At 44.5% G+C, this 15,401-nt stretch overlaps 1 protein-coding gene across 2 annotated transcripts in view; it reads left to right on the top strand.

Annotated features, from left to right (window-relative positions):
- PTPRG (protein tyrosine phosphatase receptor type G) overlaps positions 1 to 15,401 on the top strand; it is an 813,122-nt gene that overhangs the window by 672,306 nt on the left and 125,415 nt on the right. The gene's annotated exons all lie outside the window — the stretch shown is intronic.

The raw sequence follows: 15,401 nt of genomic DNA, 5'->3' as shown, positions 1-15,401 counted from the left end.
TAAGTGACTTACCCAGGGTCATGCAACTAGTAAGTATCTGAGGCCAGCTTTAAACTCGGGTTTTCCTGACTCCAGGCTCAGCATTCCATCCACTGAGCCACTTAGCATCCTCATATATCACCTCTCTGGCCTTGGGTTCATTGCCTGTAAAATGAAGGGGATGGAATAAATGCCCTCAAAGGTCCCTTCCAGGTAAAAATCCATCTTCCTAAGGGCTTGAATCTGACTCAAATTGTATCGTGTTATTATCTATCCTAAAAGATACTTATATTTCAGTGCCTGAGAGGCAGCCTATGGCCTAGTGGGTAGAGACTGATTTGAAGTCACGAAGACCCTCCCATCCTGCCTTTGACACATACTGGTTGGGTGGTTGTGGGCCACTAATTGAATCCCTCAGTGCCTCTAGGCAACTCTAAGGCAGTGAGGAATGGCTCTGTCAGCCAGTTAGCCAACAAGCATTTGGGAAGACCTACTAAGTGCCAGGCGCTAGGATAAGCCCTGTGAATACAAAGAAAGAAAGACAAAAATGGCTCCTGCCCTCAGGGAGCTCATGGTCTAACGGGGGAAACAACATGCGAATAGCTACATATATACAAGATACGTATGGCATAAATGGAAGGTAATGACACCAGAAAGGCCTAGCAGTGGGCAGGACTGAAGAGGCCTCAGAGTTGGAGCAGCAGCAGCAGGAGATTCCACATTGGGAGGATCCCCACATAGATCAAATCAGGTTTGGACAAATAACCGAAGTCCTTACCTTTTTTTTTTTATTATTATTTTTAGTGATGCCTTTTATCTTTTAGACCACAATCATGTCCTGGTACCTCTCCTCTCCTATCAGAGAACCTGCCTTAATAACCGAGAAAAACTATGAAGCAAAACTGGTGAAGTAACTGTATCTAAAAGTGTCTATGTTAGCAACATTCTATCCACCCCAACTTCCCTGCCCCTAATCTTCTCTGGGGGAAGAGAGAACTATGTTTCCTCTTCTGTCCTCCAGATTCTAGATGGCTCATTATGCAGCTGCCTCTAGCTACTTCTATCAGCAACCTTTGAGTGGCATCTTCCTTTATGTTATGATAGTCATTGATTGTGTATATGGTTCTACTGATTCTGCTCTCATTTGAACTGTATCTTCATATGTTTCTCTAAATTCCTGTTTGCTGTTTCCTGTCTTATTACTAGGCAGCTAGGTGGCACCATGGTGCATAGAGTGCTGGGCCTGGAGTCAGGAAGACTTCATCCATCTTCCTGAGTTCAAATCTAGCCTCAGACATTTACCAGCTGTGTGATCCTGGGCAAGTCACTTAACTTAGTTTGCCTCAGTTTCCTCATCTGTAAAATGAGCTGGAGAAGGAAATGGCAAACTATTATCTCTGTGGAGAAAACCTCAAATGGCAAACTATTATCTCAGTGGAGAAAACCCCAAATGGGGTCACAAAGAGTTGGACACAACCGGAAAAACAACTGAACAAATGCCTTATTCTGTAACAGCATAGGCCACAGTTTATTTACCCATTCCCCAGCTGATGGGCCTTCACTCGATGGGATCTTTGGAATGGCTGAGATAAGCTCTGTAAAATGTTTTGCAAACCTAAAAGGGTCACGTAAGTGTGGGCTGTTACTGTAATTATCTGTCTCCCATTATATGTGATCAAAAAGTGTGATCCTTTAAATATTGCCCTTTTCTACCTTTTTGTTAACAGTAACCTAGTTTGAGTATATTTTTTAGTCATTTGGCGATAACTTAGTCCATGGTCATCTCTTGATAAAATCTGCTTAATATCGAGCTACTTGGGAGCTCAAAATAATGCTCTACAAACACACAACCATGAGAAGTATTTGTTAATGACAGACCACATTATTTGCCCATGATGAAATTGCAGCTCTTCTGCACAGTCCATGCCCCAATAGTTGGGGGTCACTTGGCAGAAGCCAAGCCTGGGCATATCAAGGTCAGGTCTCCACTGCCCAATTAACCAGACAATTATTCTTTTCCACCCCTGTCTCTGCCGTTTATCTATCTCATTTAGTGGAACCCTCTCTTTTTTTTCCCCATGTGAGCGTGAGGGTTGTTATTGTTGTGGTTTGTTGTCTTTTAATAAAAAATCTTTGATTTTGCCAGACTCCAAGATGTTTGGTAACAAATTTTTGCATCAAAGCTGTCATGGAGTTATGAGAGTGCAAAAAAAAAGAGAGAAATAGAGGGGGAGAGAGAGAGAGAGAGAAGCAACTGGTAAATATTTATTTGCTTTTACACTTGTAAACATTAAAATTCATCAAAAGCTGAGACCTCGTATGTGAAGTTATAACTTAGAATAAATTTTCATGCTTTGAATTACTTTCCTCTTTAAAGCTAGTAATGGTCTAATTTTTTAAAGACCTTTGAGTGCTCTTCAGTTTTGTACCAGTAGTAAGGAAATGGACAAAATATCCTGTCCAGGATCGACTAAAGGAAGGGACATTTAACTCTATAGAAAGACCAGGTGACTATTCAAAGGCAGAATTGGAAGATAATGAATCATTGAAAGTGTCCCCAAATAAATTGGTTAGATTCTGCAAACCCTGGGTACAAAGGCAACGAATCTTAAACATTCAACCTTTGACCTCAATCCCTGACCCAGCTGTGCCTCTAAATCTGTGTTGTAAAGTCATTTGGTACAGTTGACTGGTTGGTACAGTCATGGGAAAATGTTACCTTTAAAGCAAGGGAAGAGACACAAGAAGAGGGATCGTTTTAGATAACTGGAGAACTCTCTAGATAATCCAAGTCCTGAAGGGCACAGTCATGCCAGACTCTGGGGAGCAGTGACACCCTAATATAAGGTCTGCTCGTTCTATTTAGCAGACAATAATCACTCACCATACTGCACCTACAGTTGACAAAACAATTGACCCATATTATCTGACTTGTCCTTCGTGACCATCCTATGAGGAGGAGGAAGTAGTGTTATCATCCCCTTTTTACAGATGAGAAAACTGAGCCTCAGAGAAGTTTAGCAATATACTCAAGGTCACACCTCTAGTCATTGTCAAAAGCAGGATTTGAACTCAGGTCTTTCTGATAACAGATCTAATGTTCTATCCAATTGCTTCAAGATGCCTTTATAGAAATGAAGTGTCACCGAATCTCAGAGCTGGAAGGGACCCTAACAACCATCTGGCCCATACTCAGAAATGAATGCCCTCTCTAGTGCGCCTGACAGGTGGTCATCCAGGTGCTGCTTAAAGACATCCTAGACTCTCCTGAGGCCGCCCATTCCATTTTGGGTGATCTCGTATTGTTAGGAAATGTATTTTTCCCCAACATTAAGCTGAAATTCATTTCTTTGCAACTCAGTGCCTTGTCACCCATAGGTCCATGTTCTTATATTTGGGACTAAGCTGAACAAGTCTGCTTCCTCTTTCTCATGACAGGGCTTCAGATACTAAAGATAAGATCATTATCAGGTTCCCTTAAGTCTTCTTTTCTCCAGGCAAATGGTTTCTTATTTCTTCAGGGGCACCTAGTATGGGGTGGGCTCCAGTGCCCTCTCTTTCCTGATAAACATGGCAGATGGGATCAGGAGACATGAAGAATGATCAGGACACTCGGGATAACATCTCAGACCAATAGAATACATTACAGTTGAGAAGTGTATTGCCTGTGTGGCCATTCTTTCCTTCAAGGAGATTGGGTCCCCTTGTAAGGCAGTGCCTAGTTGGTCAGCCTCTTTGAGGGTCTAGAGGAGCTAGGAGGACCAAATGGCAACAGGAATGGGAAAAGCTTCTCTTTAGTTCTCCTGTTTATTAGCCTCTCCCAGGACTATAATATTGTGCCCATTTCAAAAGAATGTAAGCTCATTGAAGGGAGGAATCATCTTGATTTTATGTTTGCATCCACAATGCCCAGCGTAGAGTAGGCTCTTAATTAATGTTTGTTGACTGCATGCAGCTTAGATAGCCACTCTCATCTGTACAGTCATTCTAAAAAACAGAATAGTCAAAATGAAGAGAGAAAGCAGAGACACTTTTTTGAGAGCTTTCACCCCCTCCCTCTCATTCTCTTCTTTAGCCCAAACCAGTAGACTTGCTCATGGAATTTGCAGGTGCATAGATTACCAAATCACCTTACAGGTTTCAACAATGGCCTACCCCACTTACCCTGAAGGCACAGCTGTGAGGTGACATAAGAAAAAATGAAATATGTATTCATATTTTGGCTACAGAAGCCAAAGGGTTGTTGTTCAGTTACTTGAGTCATTTCTAACTCTTTGTTACCCTGTTTGGGGCTTTCTTGGCAGAGATACTGGAGTGTTGGCCATTTCCTTCTGCAGTTCATTTTACAGACGAGGAAACTGAGGCAAACAAGGTTGTGTGACTTGCTCAGGGTCACACAGCTAGTAATTGTCTGAGGCCAGATGTGAATTAAGGTCTTCCTGATTCCAGACCTGTTTTCTATCCACCTAGCTACCCTAAGCCAAAAGAACTAAGGGCCATTTTCCATTTTTCTTTGTTTCTTGGGAGGCCATGGCCAAAGTGTTGATTATACTGATGTTCAACATCCCTGTGTTTAGCTATACTGGTATATACATGGGAAGCACACATGGTCTGTTGTTGCTGGCCTGCACTCCAAGCCTCATCCTGGTGGGGAATCATCAGGTCACAGATATAGTATTAGAAGGGGTCTCCTCATCTGACCTCCTCATATTTCTCCAACCTCTCTCATTTTCTAGAGAGGAAAACTCAAGGGGGGAGTGTGGTAACTTACCTAAAGTCACACCGGCACTAAACATCAGACGCAGGATTTGAATTCAGATCCTATGCTCTTACATGCTCTGTCCCATGTGCCACACTGGTTCTCTCCCTTCCCCAAAGTGGAGAGGCTTTCAGCTTCTACTGTTTTGGACAGACCAACAATGTGAATGTCATGTCTCCTGGCTTCTTTCTGGTTCTAGCTAACACCCCACCCTTCCCTTTTATAGGAAGCCTTTCTCAGTGCCCCTTGATGCTAATGTCTTTCCTCAGTGATTATCAATAAATTATCCTGTTTATTTGTTTATAACAAGTCACTTGCATGTTTTCCCACCCATTAGACTGTGAATCCGTGAGAGCATGCCTATGTTTTTCCTTTCTTTGTGTCCTCAGAGCCTGGCACACAGTACGTGTTTAATAATTGCTTCTTGACTTTTTTAAACATCTTGATCTGAGGATTTTTTTTTTCCATTTAGTCGCTTCCAAAAAGCAGAAAGTGACCTCCCTTTAAAAAGGCCCCTAAAGTTACAGCCAATAAAAAAGAGTTGTGGAATTGGTTAAAATGGCGATGTGAATGCGGATGATAAAAAACGTGAAGAATGGTGAGGAAGCAAGGGAATGATTAAGATGCCAACAATTCTTGTTCTCTGAGTTTCCCTCGCCCTTCTTCCTGTGGTTATTTTCAAACGGCCCTTAATATATGCTGGAGGTGAATCACTTTAAACAAATATGGCGCCATGTTTCTTAATCTCTATAATCTCTATGGTGTTATGTCTTATTTACTTATTTGTACTAAAAGCAAATACATATTTAGGGCTTCCCACTTAATATTCAGTTGCTTAAGCATTATTCTACTCTGAGGAGGAAAAAAAAAGGCATTCAGTCTAATCTTATAAACTCTTCCCTGCCATTTTAAAGATGTAGTCAATAGAAAAAACTCATTTTCACTCCCTCTGAGATTTCATGATAAGATTTGCAGGTGAGGCTTAAAACCCCATCTTCATTGATTCAGTTCAATTTAGTTGGCCAGGGAGGCTTTTATGTTCCAGACACTATCCTAAGTCCTGGGGAGGTGGAGAGAGACAAAAATGAAACAAGCCCTGGGCTTTTTCCTGGGGGAGCTGTAAACCAAGAGTTTACTGCCCCACCTATCATTCTGGAGGTTGGAGGAGAAAAGGTATATGAATGTGAGTAAGGTGTTCCCTTATTCTGGCTACAGAAGAGAAGACCTAATCACATCTGCCCCAGCAGGGGAGTGGTCTGGCAATTCATATTCCAGGCTCAGTGTGTATCAGGTGACCCTGTGAATTTGCTACATATAAGACAGGATTAAGGAGAGTTTGTTGAGTTGCATTGTTTGGGTAACCTTATCAGTACTGCCTTTCTTTGGAATCCTCTCTGGATTCATTTCTCCTGAGCTTTGCAGTCTTTCAGGGGCTCATGTGTTAATTAGGGAGCCCTTGGTTCTGTAAAGGTAATAGCCCCAGAGTTAATACAGCTGTTGAAGGTGCTGTCCCAGGAAGTAGCCCAGCCCACACCCTGGGCGGTGCCAGACCACAATTAGGTGGTGAGTGATCCTTTTGGGTAAGCTGTATGCTTGACAAAAAACTAGACTCCACAAGGGGCCGATAGAGTTTCTTGCAGGGGGCTGGGGAAGGAAGAGAAGGTGAGAGAGAAAGGTGGAATGCTCTAAATCCATGCTGAGAGTGGAAAGTACACCTGGCAGGAGGCAGCAGAACAGAAGGGAAGGAGGATCAGTTCTCAGGTTTCGCCACCTGAAATCTCCAGATGCTACTGTAATAAAGTACACTGAGTGTTGATTCACCAAATCGGGAAGGGCACTATTTATGGGGCTTGGAATTAATATGGGACTTTGTAAAAAGCTGTCCCATTTCCCACACCTATAAGTGAAATTGAGATCGTGGACTCCTCTTTGGTTAATAAGAAGTGAGATGGGTTTGAATGGTAAGTGTGTTCTTATTCAAAAGGCATGGATGTAAATGGAAACAAATAGGATGCTATGAGCCAGCCCAGGATCCATAATAGCAGGACAGAACCACAGTTCTGAATTGGGAGCATCTATCTGCATTTATAAATGACAGACCTTCGCTTCTCTGCACTGGTGGTTTATGAAATGTCAGGGCTGGGGCGGGGAAAAGGAAAGTTTTATGCCCTGATAAAAGCTGCTGCCTTTATTATATGGACGTCTACACTTTATGGTGATGAGTGGCATTACTTAGGGAGAATAAACACATTTACGTTGCCTACGATTGAGCTGGTGGACCGGCTGCCAAGGCAGCAGATTTATGGACACAGGAAATGCCTCCCTTCCACTTGTCCTTCTCCCACCCTCTGAGAGACCCAACTCTTGCTTTCCTCCATTCACCAGTTTCTGACCTTTCAGATACAGGCTTACTCTTGTAATTGAAAATACAGTTACCTTTTTGTCAAAAGGACGAGGTTGCCTTATCCTGGGGTGATCAGTTCTGTAGAGAGGGTTGGGGTCCATCTGATGAGGATGCCTGCCTGAAGCATCCACACCACATTGTAATCATTTTTTATTTGCTTCCTACTGGGATGAAATCCAAGCCAGTAAAAGGCAAACAGAATTAATTCAGTGATGACATATGCCACTGAAAACTGTTTTTCTTTTCTCCTCTCTCTCTCTCTCTCTCTCTCTCTCTCTCTCTCTCTCTCTCTCTCTCTCTCTCCCTCCCTCCCCCCCCACTCCCCCTCTGTCTATCCCTCTCCCTCCCCCTCCCCCTCCCTCACTCCCTTTCCCTCCATCCTTCCCACCCCCTTCCTCCCTCCCCCTCCATCCCTCCCTTTCCCTCTTTCCCTCTCTCCCTCCCTCCCTCTCTCTCTCTCTCTGTCTCTCTCTCTCTGTCTCCCTCTGGCTCTCTCTCTCCCTCTCTCTCTCTCTCTCTCTCTCTCCCTCTCTCTCTCTCTCTCTCTCTCTCTCTCTCATGCACTCTCTCGCACTCTCTCTCATTCCCTTTCTTTCTCTTCTCTCTCTCTGATTCTCTCACCCACCTTTTCTTCTTAAACCTCCAGAATGATATGTGGGGCAGTTCACTCTTGGAACCCAGATTAATTTTTGTCTTTGTGCCCCTCCCCCCACTCCAGGATTTAGGACAGGTGCCTGGAACACAAATGCTTGCTTATCAAACTGAACTGAAAGTTCTCTTTAAGAGAAAGCTGGGAGGAAAAACTAAACAGGAAACAGGCCATTTGGTGAATTTAAGCACAGTGCCATGAGGAGATGTGTGCTCAAGGCCCCCAGAGGGCCCGGCTTGGAATTCCAGCACTGCTGCTTACCTGTCTGCCCGACTTTAGACAATTTGCTAACTTTTCTGTGCCTCGGTTTCTTTACCTGTAAAATGAGGGTGTTGGACTCAGTGACCTAGAAGGTTCTGTCTAGTTCTGAAAATGATGGCTAACATTGATATGATGCCTTAGAGTTCCCGAAGTATTTTCCATCTGGGGCCTTCCGTAGTCCTCACAGCATCTCTCTGAGGTGGATTTTATCATTATTCCCATTTTACAGATAAGGAAGCTAGTCAGTCAGCAAGCATACACCCTTCTGGGCTCTGCACTGAGCACCGGGGATATAAAGAGGTCCCTGCCCTCGAGAAGCTCATAATCTTGGAGGAAACAGCATGCAAACAACAAGGAGCATGTGTGATGTAGACAGAGAGTGTAGAAATGAATCTCCGGGGAATGGAACCAGCAGGAGGGGCTGCCTTGGAAGGCCTCCTGCAGAAGGTGAGATTTGAGCTGAGTCATGAAAGAAGCTAGGGGAGCCAAGAAGCAAAGATGAGGAAGGGGAGGGAAGCTTAGGGATGGGGGAGAGCCAGGGAAAGGCCCAAAGACGGGAGATGGAATTTCATGTGCAAGGAAACATGTGGGCTACTGTCAATCCAGCTTTCCAAGGCCAATGCCCTGCCCTATATAGCTCTGGTTCCATGACCCTGAAAGGAGAGAAGACCACAAGTTGGCATTTGTCCTCCATCATCCACTGGGTTGCCCATGTCTTGCATCCAGTGGAATCTGGATCGGGCACTTAAAGTGTTCTCAGTCAGCAAATCCTATCTGCAGAATGTGCATTTGGGGGAATCCCCACTTTCTTCAGTATTGTTTGAACTGATCAACAACGTATGGTCCCAAAACTAAGATGGCAGAAGTCAGATAAGGAGAACATAGACTCCATAGGCCCCCTCACATCTGTGGTGCAAAGAAATAACTTGATTTTAAATTAATTGTTTAAATTTCTCAAACGACTCTGGAGTCTTAATGAGCACCTGATTAAGGAAACTGTTAGACAAAAAACACTTACCTTGAGAGCCAGGCAGCTCTATACCTGGGCACGTCAGCTGGCATTCCCCAAGTCATGTTTTCTACCTCAGTTCTGAGTTCTCCTTAGATGCCCCATGAGCTTGTTATCCCTTAGGTTGGGATACTACCCTGATCTAACAGATAAGGACTAGTCCATCTCATGTCAGAACAGCCTGGAGAGAATGGAGATCCCAGTGAGCAGAAGCCAAATCAGCAGATTTGGCCTATGTTAGTCTTAAGAAGAAGACTTTCATGAATTCAGGTCACACTAGTTGGCTGCTCAGGTCCTTTCTGAGTCTGCGGTTCTGTGATTCTGAGATTCTGATTTGGAAAAGACTAGAGGAGCTAACTGGCCATACAGCCTTTGATGGAGGCAACCTGGATTCTCTGGAAGGCACTAAGCTGCCACAGAGCCTTTGAATCCAATAATTTGAGCTGTACTTGAACGTCAGACTGGCCTCATCACACTTGGCAGGCAGTGCAGGAGGTACTTTCTGCATTCCATTGAGAGCTGCACTGAAAACTCCAAGGAATTTGAGGAAAATTGAACATATATACACATATATACATGCATATGTGCATGCATACACATGTGTGTATGTGTATGTATATGTCCATATATGTCCATTTGTACAAAGTTGAGGAAGGGAGGTTGGGGGAAGGCAGTTAACACAAAAAAGTCCAACTTACAGTAATTTGGTGTTTCACTGACTATTCAGAATTTAGCTTTTTCTTCTTAGCATCTACAATCATGTAGATTTGTTTACTCCATGGTTCAGCTCATTGCTTCTTTCTCCACGCTGACACAAAATGTGTCTCACCAAGAGAGATTTGTGTTCAGTGGCTCATAGGATCCAGGGCTAGAAGGAAACATAGAGATCACCCAGTAGAAGTTGTCAAGGTCTTCAGACAGGCTGAATGGCCACTCATAGGGGGCAATGTAGAGGGAAGTCTTGTTCAGGTGAAGGCTTGCCTAGATCAGGACTCTCCTGGACACCTTGGGCAATCTGGGGCAGCCCATGGACCCTTATCAAGAAAAATGTTTTTAAATGCATAAAACAAACCATGTGAGATCACAAAGGCAACCAGTTACAGTAAAATAGTTATCAAAGCATTTAAATGACAAGCTCACCCCCATCTGGCTAAGAACCGGTCTGGGTGGCTGCTGAGTTTCTTCTATCTCTGAGATTCTGAAATACACCACCTGGATTCTTCCATGTTGTTCCTCTTAGCAAACTCATAGCAACCCTAAGTCCATCAACCAATAGCAGCTCTCTAATATTTCTGACATATTATCTTTGGGGTGGTTTATTTCATCAGGCCCAAATGGTTAAGATTTTGAAATTGACAGTGGGAGGGAGGGGTTGCAGTCAGTGTGAGCATAATGGAAAACCATGCGTAGGCTTAATTTTAGGAGACACCTGCCTAAGTTGAAGTCCTGATTGACAGTTAGGAGCTTTGTGATCTTGGGCATGCTAACTGTAAAACGGGAATTGTAATGCCTATGGCACCCGACTGGCTGAGCTGCTATGAGGATTCCTGATATTACAAGCGTAAAAGCTTGGTATAAATATTAGGAATTTTAAAGGTGTCCTCTTAGAAGAAAAAGCCAATGTTGACTATGCCCCCTGTTAAGAGGCAGTATGTTGCTCACTAGGAACAGCCTTCCAATTAGGAAATTCAAGGTTCAAGTCCTGGGTTTGACATTTGATGCATATTAGCTATGTGACCTTAACCTCCCAGGGTCCCCAGGAAGCTTGTTAAGACTCTTAAGTTACAGACAAGCTGCTGATCTGAGACTATAGAAGGATTTCCACATTGGGAGTTGCCTACATCAAGAAAATCCCAAGTCCAGCTTCCCTCCCCTCCCCCCACTCCCAGCACTGCTGTATATCAGAGACCAATAGCACTCATTCATTTGAATAATTTAATTCAATGAACTTTAAGCATCCAGTCTGTTCAAGGCAGGGGAGACACAAAGGCCAAACAAGGAAGGGTTCCTGCCCGCAGGGAGCATACAGTTAACCAGTTAGATGGTGAAAGGTGATGGGAATAAAGATGGAGTTGGGATCAGAGCACCCATGCTCAGGGTTCTGTGTGTTCACCAGATGACTTGACTTCCCCTATAAGTAATCATTCCCATGAAAGTAAGGCTTGGGAGTCATAAAATCTGTCTTTGGAGACTTGTTTTGCTCTTCACTGCCTGTGACCTTGGGCAAGTTGCTCAAATTCTCTGGGCCTCAGCTACCCTCATTTGTGAAATAAAGGGAATGGATTCAGGGACCTTGAAGTGTGGGACGTATGGAGTGTAGGAGGGCTTGCTGAGCCCTTTTCAGAGCTGCTTATCCACCTTCCTGTCCAAACATCATCCACCTCTCATCTGTGGTTCCAAAAAGCTGTAGCGTGGGCAGCAGCCACACCCTGGTAAAACCATCTCAGCACATGGGCTAAACTAGGGTGAGGTTAACTAACCAGTCTCAAGTGTCCATCATGAGCTGGGGGGGGGGGGTGTCCACTCCAAACATGGGTAGACTTCCCCTGGCAGAAAGGGCAGATGAGAACAATTTGCTTCAATGGCCTTGAAGGCAGCGGAAGCCTGGACTGTGGAGCGCTTAGGGCTAGGTCAGACATTGAAGCCATCAAGGTCATCCACTGTATCCCAGGCCACCACCAGTCCTGACTTTTGTCCTCCCACTGGACTTTGGTGACTCCGGAAGAGAGAGGGAGGCTGATGACTTTGTGCAACTCTGCCTCACTTGAAACCAATTCATGGGCAAGTCAAGACGTTGTCCATGATGTCATTTGGTCCTCTTTGAAAACAAACAACAAACATCACACAAATAAGAGAGGCTACTGCCTGACTTTTTTCACCCCTTCAAATATGCTTTTGACTGTATGCATGGAAATGAATGTGAGCAGAGTGTACTTCCATTAGGTGATCCCAGATGAGTTATTTTCCCAAACCATGCTCTCTTTGTGCTGGGAACAATACAAGAAAATATTAGTGTCTGCATTTGAAATAAGCTTTACCAAGTCTCCAGTGTCAAAATCAAATGCTGCCTCCTCCAGGGAGCCCCTCTGTTGATCTTTCTCCCTAGCCCAGCCAGAAACGAATTTTCCTTCCTCAACTGTCCCAAAACTCTGTACACCTCTTATATACGGATTACTTTCTAGCTCATGCGAACACTTATTAGGGGAAGTGACTTGAAGTCAAGAACTAATTCACTTTTTATATTTCCTGCAGCCCCTACTAGAGTGCCTCACATATGGTAAGTGAGGGCTTTCCGTAAGTATCAGGCAGCTAAGTCACACACTGGGTGGAGTAACGGATTTGGAAACAGAAAGAAACAAGTTCAAATTCTGCCTACTAGTTGTGTGACCCTGGGCAAGTCACTTAACTTTTCTAGTCTCCAGTTTCTTCACCAGTAAAATGAGGGGGTTGGACTCAGTGGCCTCCAAGTAGATCCCTTTCAGTCCTAAATCTGAGAACCTTTGGCTTTCCAGTCACTGGAGGAGCTGCAGATTTATGTGTTTACATGCCTTCTTATAACCCATTTGGATAGACATATTTGTAAAACACACTCATTGTCCTTCTTCACTAAAATAAAGGACGTGGTTAGACTGTGGTTAGGCTATGTCCACACTGGTGAGTATCCTGTTGTAAGTATTATGATGGCCTCAAAGGCAGGACATATAGAGGGCTGTCTGCCCCTGTCCTGTCTGCCCTCTCTCCAGACTGTCTCCTTTGCTATTATTACTTCTCATTTCTGTCACTCTTTCTGCCCCCTTTCTCCCTTTGCTATTTTCTGTTGCTTATCTGCTGTGATTTAGGGTGGGGGAAAGCAGGTCGTTGAACCTGTTAAAGTTGTATATAAAATGTGAGTAAACAGGTTCTAAGTGAGGGTGAAAGGGCTCTGAGTGAAGCTCTAATGTATGGACTTGGCAAAAACTCTTGGCTACTTAGAGGGCTCTCTCTCTTTTTTTTCCAGCCTATTTCCCAATTTTTAGCTGTCCTATCACTTTATTCACCTAGACCCATCTTGGTTCTGATTAGGTGAGGTATGCTCTTATTGGGACTTTGTGCAGTCTCCTGTTCACTATATAATGTAGGCAATATTACAGGTGTCACTTTGAAGACAGAAATGGTCCTCCGACACAGTACTGATTTCTCTAGCTGCCTGGCCTTCCTCTTCTCAGTGGTGTATCTGTAGGATCTTGCCCTGGAAGGCCTTCTGGACAAGTCCATTTGAGATCCCTGGCCCTTTGTGGCCCTCCAGTAGAAGGTGTCACCTGGTCCCAAGGAAGGTGAGAGGTGGGAGGCCTGCTTAAGGAAGTGGTTGTGAGATCCTAGAATAGCCCGGGGCTTCTTTCAGAGCTCAGAGTGGGGCTGATGCCTCAACTTCCATACCTTTTCCCTAATCACAAGCTATGAAGTACATGACTCAAATCTGTCACTGCCAAAGAGGCCACCCTGACAAAGACACTGAGTTCACAGAAACTGGACACATGAGTCATAGTTGGGTTTCTTATTGGGCCTCTATTCTCTTTTACAAGACAAGCCATAAACAATTTCCTGGTTTGCCCCTCCCCACAAACACATCCTAGACCCAGTAATTGCTTCTTGCGCTCCAAGAAGGGTGGCCTTGCCAGAAAACCCAAAGGGAGAGAAGATGGGGTTTCCTCTGTCATCACTCTCCTACGGTCCTGTCTCCTTAGGGCTTTGTTCCTTAGAAGATAGTCGGCTTGGACCAAAGAGTTTTGGGGGGCAGATCTTCTAATCCTCGATATCTGCTACTAACTGGTCATGTGACCTTATACAAACCCTTCACCTCAGTTTTCTCATTGAGAAAATGGGGGTGATTTCAAACCTACCGTCCTCACATAGGCCACAGGAGGGAAGAAATGAGACATTGTGGAAGCATTTTGTAATGTGAACTAGACTTCAAGAAGGAAAGTAAAATAAGTAGTGTTTGTTATCTATGATGAATGAAACTGGGGGGCAGCTAGGTGTTGCAGTAGATAAAGTATTGGGCTTGGAATCAGAAAGACTCAGCCACATGAGTTCAGATCTGGCCTCAGACACTTACCGGCTGTGTGACCCTGGGAAAGTCACTTAACCCTGTGTGCCTCAGTTTCCTCATCTGTAAAATGAGCTGAAAAAGGAAATAGCAAACCACTCCAGGATCTTTGCCAAGAAGACCCCAAATGGGGCTACAAAGAGGCAGATACGAATGAACAACAAAAACACAAATGAAATAATCGCTACTCACAAGGAACCTTCATTCTGATGTGGAAGACAACCCACATACACATAGAAGTACAAATTATCATAGTGTTATTATACAGTGGAAAGGTCATTGGCTTTGGAGTCAGACGATCTGAATTCAAGTCTCCCTTCTGAAGCAAATCACTTAAACTCCCTGGCCCCTGTTTCCTCATCTGTAAGATGAGTGGGTGTAACTTGGTAGTATCTGAAGTCATGGTCTTTGAACCTATGAACTAGTATACCCTGGGACAAGTCATGTAGCCTGCCCCATTAAATGGGAGTAGATCTAGATCTCCAAACTGTGAATCGCATCTGAGATGCGAGATGCGGTTAGCTGTCAGCTCTGGACTGCCGGCCGGCCATGCCCAGCTCAGCTCACGTCTACTCGCCCGGCCACCGCCAGCTGATTAGTCCCTGTTCCAGCCAGCTTCCTAATGGGCCCTACCTCCCTTAGCTGAATGCTGGCCTAGTTTTGGGAAAGCAGACAGAATCCTCCCCGGGTGTGCATGAGCCTGCAGCCCTGCTCTCCACAAAAACAAAAACAGACCAGCTTCCCACCTCCGGGCACAGTTCCCCTTTGATTCTGTGCTCCCCCTGCCCCCTCCACACACCCCATTACATTCTGCCCTGCTGAAAGTGCCTGACCGACATGATGTAACATAGCAAGGAGATGGGTCGGTGACAACTGTGGACTCCCAGCTGCCTCTGTTTTGTAGACATGGGCTAACCAGATCATGTGGCAAAGATATGTAGGACGGGAGCCACATCAGCTCAGAATGAGTCCTTGCTTTGTGTCTATTAAAAACATAGACGATGGAACTAAGCCTTCCCTAGCAACTCTTTGCTGGGAGAGGGATTGTGCCTTGTTTTCCTGCCTCAGGTACAGAGCAAAGCCTACACTTTGGGCATCCCAAGACCTCACATCATTTTCTCAAGCAGTTAGTCAATAAACACTTATTAAGTACCTACTATGTGCCAGGCACTGTGCCAAGCACTGGGAATACAAAGAAAGGCAAAAGACAGTCCCTGCCCTTGAGGGGCTCATAATTTATATATTAAATATGTA

Source organism: Trichosurus vulpecula, chromosome 9, assembly GCF_011100635.1.
Source record: "Trichosurus vulpecula isolate mTriVul1 chromosome 9, mTriVul1.pri, whole genome shotgun sequence".
Lineage (NCBI taxonomy): Eukaryota > Metazoa > Chordata > Mammalia > Diprotodontia > Phalangeridae > Trichosurus > Trichosurus vulpecula.
The sequence above is the reverse complement of the archived record's forward strand: the minus strand, read 5'-3'. Positions and strand labels throughout refer to the sequence as shown.